The following is a 6,772-nucleotide window of genomic DNA, read 5'->3' on the forward strand; positions in this document are numbered from 1 at the left end:
GTTCTCACCCGTAAAGGCCAGAGCAGAAGCTCTTTCCTAGATGCTGTCTCCTGCCACCTGTCCAAGGCCTGATGCTTCTCCTGTGACCCCGTATAACTTATGGTGATCTCCTCTCTAGGACCTGATCGCCTGTGAGTATAAAGAACTTTGTTTTCCTGTGTCTCATCTACTCTATTGTGGCTGCACCTGACTGACCATCCCATGAAAGAACCCTTTAGAGATGTAGACATATATAAAATTTAAGTGAAAGTCACATGACCATGTAGACATATATAAAATTTAAGTGAAAGTCACATGACCATTTTTAGATTAACCTCATAATATTAACCATTAATATAAGGTTCACAACTCAGTGGTATTTAGTACAGTCATAGCGTTAAGCAACCACTATCGTCTGTATCAAGTTCTCAAATATTTTTGTCGTGCTACAAGAAAACAGCCTTACCCGGTAAGCATCAGTCCCCAAGGGGTCTCTCTCCCAGCCACTGGCGACCTCCAATCTGCATTCTGTCTTCATGGATTTAGCTGGTGTGGACATTTCATATCAATGGAATCAAACGACCTTTTGTGTGTGGTTTCCTTTACTTACCCTGGCATTTTCAGAGCTCCCCCACACTGTAGCACGCATCAGGACTTGACTCCTGTTTCGAGCTGCATGATATTCCAGTGTGTGGACATGCCACCTCTTGTCAGCCGTAAGGATTATGAAACCAGGTTCTGCTGGGGACACCATGTGAAAACAGCTTGTTGAGAGTGGAGCCAGCACAGAGGTAAGCAGTGCCGAACAATCGAGGAGAGAAACCAAGTCCTAAGGATTCCTTTGGGCCCCTGGATCCAACCACTCCTGAATTTACCTCTAGCTCTGCTGAGGGAATTCTCAGATTTCTTAGACGCATGAGCCAATGAACCCCCTTTTTCATTGAAGTCAATCGACAGATTAATAAGAATCGTGATTGAGTTTTACGTGAGCTGCTTTTCTGAAAGTGGTTTTCGAAAACCTATTTTTGAATTAGAAACATGCAGGTGTGCACAGGGAATTCTTGACAATAACTGTGGAATCATCTCTCAGTTAATGCACCCAGAAGTCTAGAACATTCTGGTAATGCTGTGTAGTGTGGTGAAAGATTAATGAATAAATCAGCCAATCGCCCAGAATCAGAGGGGCCTGAGTGCGGAGTAGTCATGGCTTGGTCCTACCGCCCCACTCCTGTGAGCCGAGTGTGGGGTGATATCATTTGCCTAGTTCCATAGTCAGCAGGATAGGAAATCAGCAGCTGTTCATGAAAAAACTGCATTAGGAGTGGATGGACTGGTCAGGTCCTCCGCTTGCCTGCTCCTCCGCCTATGCAAAGCATGTGTGTGGCAGCCCTCACTATTGGAATAACCACAGAGAGATTCTATTGTGAGTGATGGACCTAAGAGAGAATAATTGAGAGCAATGCTTTCCAAGCATATCGTAATCACATGGAGTCCTCATGAGACCAGAGTGCTGGGCTCCACCCGGTATTTCTGATTCAGTAGATCACAATCCCAAGAACATGTATTTCTAACACGTGTCCAGTTGATGCTGTGGCTACTGTCTTAGGGAACCCCCATGGAGTTAGAAAAACCTATAGTTCTCCCCACTCTAAATAGGTAAAAACCTGTTTTATTCTATGAGTCTTTCTCTTTACTGTGCACACAAAATCCTTCACTTCTGATATTTCTGGAACTCCATTTTTCAACTCCTTTCCCCTCTCGAGAGAATGAAGGGAGGGACTGGAAATTTCAAATTTTTAATATGGTTTGTTCTTTCCAGTGACCAGCCCTCACCTAAGATCCAGTCAAGAGCCCAGCCGGAATCACCTCATTAGAACAAAAGACACTTCTATTACTCGAGAAATTACAGGATTTCAGGATTTTAGGATCTGGGTGTCAAAGACCAAATGTTAAACCAAATGATGTTCATTTAGCTTCTATCACTGAGGAAATTACAAGGGTTTTAGGAGTTTTGTGCCAGATATTGGGGGCAGAGGCCAATATATATCTTATATTACCACACAAATCTGGAATATTTTATCATAAAAAATAAGGAAGAAAATAATCACATGTGAAGGGGACATGTCAAAAGGACATAGAAGCCAGCATTAAGGGCTCCCAGTGGCCAAATTTGGGACCTTTTGGGCAGCAAAATTATTTTGATAATAGCAAATTATAACCTATCAAATTAAAGAAGAACTCATCAGCTCATACTGATGTAAATGAATAAATGAAAAATTAATAAGAAAAGAAATCACAGTAGAAAGCTAATAAATACATGTAGCAAAATGATATGAGAAAGTTGCTGCTTGGAAACCATCATAGTAATAAATAAGTCAGGCAAGAACAATCAAGAAATGCTCATCTAGTGGATGAAATAGATTGAAGGATGGGATTTTGCATAGTCTAGAGCATCTCTCTATAAAAGTATTAATTACAAAAATAAAACCTGTTTTACAGTAATATGAAACAGCACATTGGCCAATTGGTTAAAGTTAACACTGTTACTAATGGGGTAAATAGACAGTATGTGCATCCAATGGTTGTAATTAAAAGAACACAGCACCTGTTATTTCTCTACAAAAATTTATAAGCAGGGTCTTATCATAAGAAAACATCAGACAAACCCAAACTCAGAGACATTATACAAAATAATTCACCTATAAACTTCAAAAGTATCAAGATAATAAGAACAGAGAAATATGATACTACCAAATGAACACAATAATTTCCAGTAAACAACTCCAAATAAATGAAGATCTGAGAGAATTCAAAGTAACTGTTTTAGGGAAGCTCAGTGAGCTGAGAAGTACAATAAACAATTCAACATCGACAGATCGGATGACTTAGGTGAGACGGATAGAGTTCTAGAAACACAAAATCTGCCAAGATCGAATTTTGAAGAAATAGAAGATCTGAATAGAAGTATAACTAGAAAGGAGATTGAATCAGTAATCAAATTTCTCTCAAAAGAAAAGCCAAGACCACATATCTGCACAGGTGGATTCTATCAAACATTTCAAGAAAAGTTCATACAAATCCTCTTTAAACTTCTCTAAAAAATTAAGGAGGAAGAAACATTTCCTAACTCATTCTGAGGCCAGCATTACCCTGATGCCAAAGCCAGATAATGACATTACAAGAAAAGAAACCTGCAGATTAATATCTCTTATGAACTTTGATGCAAAAAGCCTCAACCAAATATTAGCACATCAAATTCTATAGCACATTAAAAAAATTGTACATGACCAAATGGGGTTCATTTCTGAATTGCAAAGATGGTTCAACATTCTCAAATCAATCAATGTAATACATCATATTAACAGAATGAAATGCTCTCATATATAGAAAATGGTATGCTCTTATATATGGAAATGTCCTTATATATAGAAAACTCTAAAGGCTACACCAGTAAACTCTTAGAACTAATAAACAAATTTGATAAAGTTGCAGGACATAAAATCAATGTACAAAAATAGGTTGCATTTTTGTACATTAATAACTTATTTGAAAAAGAAATTAAGAAAACAATTTTATTTACAATAGCATCAAAAACAATAAAATACTTAGGAATAAATTTAACCAAGGAGGCGAAAGATCTATGAAAATTTAAGACATGATGAAAGAAATTGAAGCAGACACAAATAAATGGAACAACATCCTGTTTATGGTTTAGAAGAGTTAATATTCCTAACATGTCTATACTAGCCAAAATGATTGACAAATTCTATGGAATCTCTATTGTAATTTCAATGGAATTTTTCACAGAAATAGGAAAAAAATCCTAAAATTCATCTCAATCCACAAAATTCCCTGGATAGATAAAACAATCTTGAACAAGTAGACCAAAGTTGGAGACATCACACTTCCTGATTTCAAATTACATTACAAAGCTATAATAATCAAAACGGTATGGTACCGGCATAAAAACAGACACATAGGCCAATGGAACAGAATAGAAAGCCTAGAAATAAACCCTTACATATATCATCAACTAATCTATGACAAGGGAGCCAAGAATACACAATAGGGAGAAGAATAGCTCTTCAATAAATGGTATTGGGAAAATTAAATATCCACATGCAAAAGAATGAAATTGGACCCTTATCTTACACCATATACAAAAATCAACTGAAAAAGGATTAAAGAATCAAATGTAAGACCTGAAACAGTCCAACTCCTAGAAGAAAACATAAGGGAATCTGCTTGACATTGGTCTTTGTAATGATTTTCTGGATATTACACCAAAAGCATAGGCAACGAAAGCAAAGGAAGGAAGGAAGGAAGGAAGGAAGGAAGGAAGGAAGGAAGGAAGGAAGGAAGGAAGGAAAGAAGGAAGGAAGGGGGACTACATCAAACTAAAAAGCTTCTGCACAGAAAAAAAAAACAATCAGCAAAGTGCAAAGGCCACCTGCTAAATTGGAGAAAATATTTGCTAATTGCATATCTGATAAGGAGTTAATATTCAAAATACATAATCATATAACTCAATAGCAAACACACACACACACAATCCAAATAAAAAATGGTCAATGACCTTAATAGACATTTTCCCAAAACATTCAAATGGCCAACAAGTAGATTAAAAAGATACTCAACATCACTAATTAATAGGAATGCAAATCAAAACCACAATAAGTTATCACCTCATATTTGTTAGATTGCTTATCATCAAAAAGACAAGCGATAACAAATGTTTTCAAGGGTGTGTAGAAAAGAGAAACCTTGTGTGTTGTTGACGGGAATTTAAATAAGTGTAGCCACTATGGAAAACAGTACAGTATGGAGGTTCTTCAACATATTCACAATAGAACTACCATGTGAGCTAGCAATTCCACTTCAGGGTACATATCCAGAGGAAATAAAATCACTGTCTTGAAGAGACAGCTGCTTTTCCATGTCACTGTATCATTATTCACAATAGCCAAGATTTGGAAACAACCTAAATTGCCATCAACAGATGGAGGTATAAAGAAAATGTGATGTTATATAAATAAATAAATCACACATCCCAATTACAAAACTTAACTAAAAAGCTACAGTAATCAAAACAATGCAGTGCTGGCATAAAGACAGACATGCGGATCAATGAAATACAATCAACAGAAATAAACTCGTGTGTCTATGATCAAATGATGTTTTGCAAGGGAGCCAAGCCTATTCAAGGGGGAAAATAATCTTTTCGACAAATTATTTTGGAATAACTGGATATCCACATGAAAAGAATTCCTTTGAACCAACAATTCACAACACATAAAAAATTTTAAATGGATCAAAGACCTAAAGGTAAAAGTTAAAACTATGAAACTCTTCTATGAGATTCATATTCTCTATGAAAATCTTCATGTCCTTGGCTTAGGCAACAGTTTCTTAGCTATGAGACTTAAAACACAAGCCAGGAGGAGGAAACAAGTGAATCAGATTTCATCAAAATTAAAAACGTCTATTATTTAAAGAACACGTAAAGGAAATGAATAGACAACCCAAGAATAGGAGGAAATATTTGCAAGTCATATATCTGATAAGGCACTTGCGTCTGGAATACAAGAATTATAGACTATCAAGGACCCTTACAACTCAGTAATAAAACAAATGATTCCATTAAAATGAAAAAGGATCTGGATAGACTTTTCTCCAAAGATATTCAGATGACCAATAACCACATGGAAATATGCTCTACATCATTAGTCATCAGGGAAATAAAAATAAAAACCACAGTGACATACCTCTCCACACACAGTAGGGTAACTATAATTTTAAAAAGTAAGATAATAACAAGTCTTGACAAGGATGAGGAGAAACTGGAACTTACATACGCAGCTGGTAGAGATGTAAAATGGTACAGTCACTTTGGAAGACAGTGCGTCTGTTCCTCAAATAGTTACACATAGTTACCACGCATAATAGGCAGATCGATGAAGATGTAGATCAGCGGTTGCCAGAGGCTGGGGGAGGGGAGAATGGAGATTGGCAGCCCCTGGATATGGGGCGTATTTTGGGGGCGACGAAACTCTTCTGCAATCAGAGAGTGGCGATGGTCGCACAGCTCCATGAATATTCTACCCGCTACTGAGTCGCACAGTCTTCGATGGTAAGTTTCATGGAATGCAAATTGTCGCTCAAGAAAAAACTGTTTACAGGTAAAAATGTTTAAACTTACAGAAAGACATAAAAGAATTCTTCAGCGAATGGAGGGCTAGTCCTTGTTCTTAGAAGAGACTCAATCTCATGACGATCGCCTCCCTCCACAAGATCAAAGTCCTATCACAACCAACACCGACCCCGTGACGTGCTTGACAGGAATGCGTATATTTGATAATAGCTTTGAATGGTTTGTCGCATTAGGAATATCGAAATTTGTCCATTTTAAACAGTTGGATATGAATCTACCTGTTCGTGGTGCTTTATTTATGGTGGAATAGCCTTTTCAACTTACCAATTTTTACGTATTTTCTTCAGTTAATTTTGGTCATTTCCATTTTGTTGGAAAAGTATTTCCTCTGAGTTGTTACATTTGTTACCATAATAGTCTCCTATATGTATTTACATCTCTCTGTGATTACGTTGCCTTCTCAACCACCCAAGTTCATGGACTATCTACCTTTAATCTTGTTCTTTTCAAAGCATCACCTTCCAACTTTATTTTCCACCTCTCATTTTTTTTCTTTAATTAACTGAAGATTTTTATCTTTATTTTACTGCTTTCTAGATTTATCGGATCTCTCTCTTTCCAGCTGCCTGCGGTGTGGTGAGC

Source organism: Pteropus alecto, unplaced genomic scaffold (assembly GCF_000325575.1).
Source record: "Pteropus alecto unplaced genomic scaffold, ASM32557v1 scaffold53, whole genome shotgun sequence".
Classification (NCBI taxonomy): domain Eukaryota; kingdom Metazoa; phylum Chordata; class Mammalia; order Chiroptera; family Pteropodidae; genus Pteropus; species Pteropus alecto.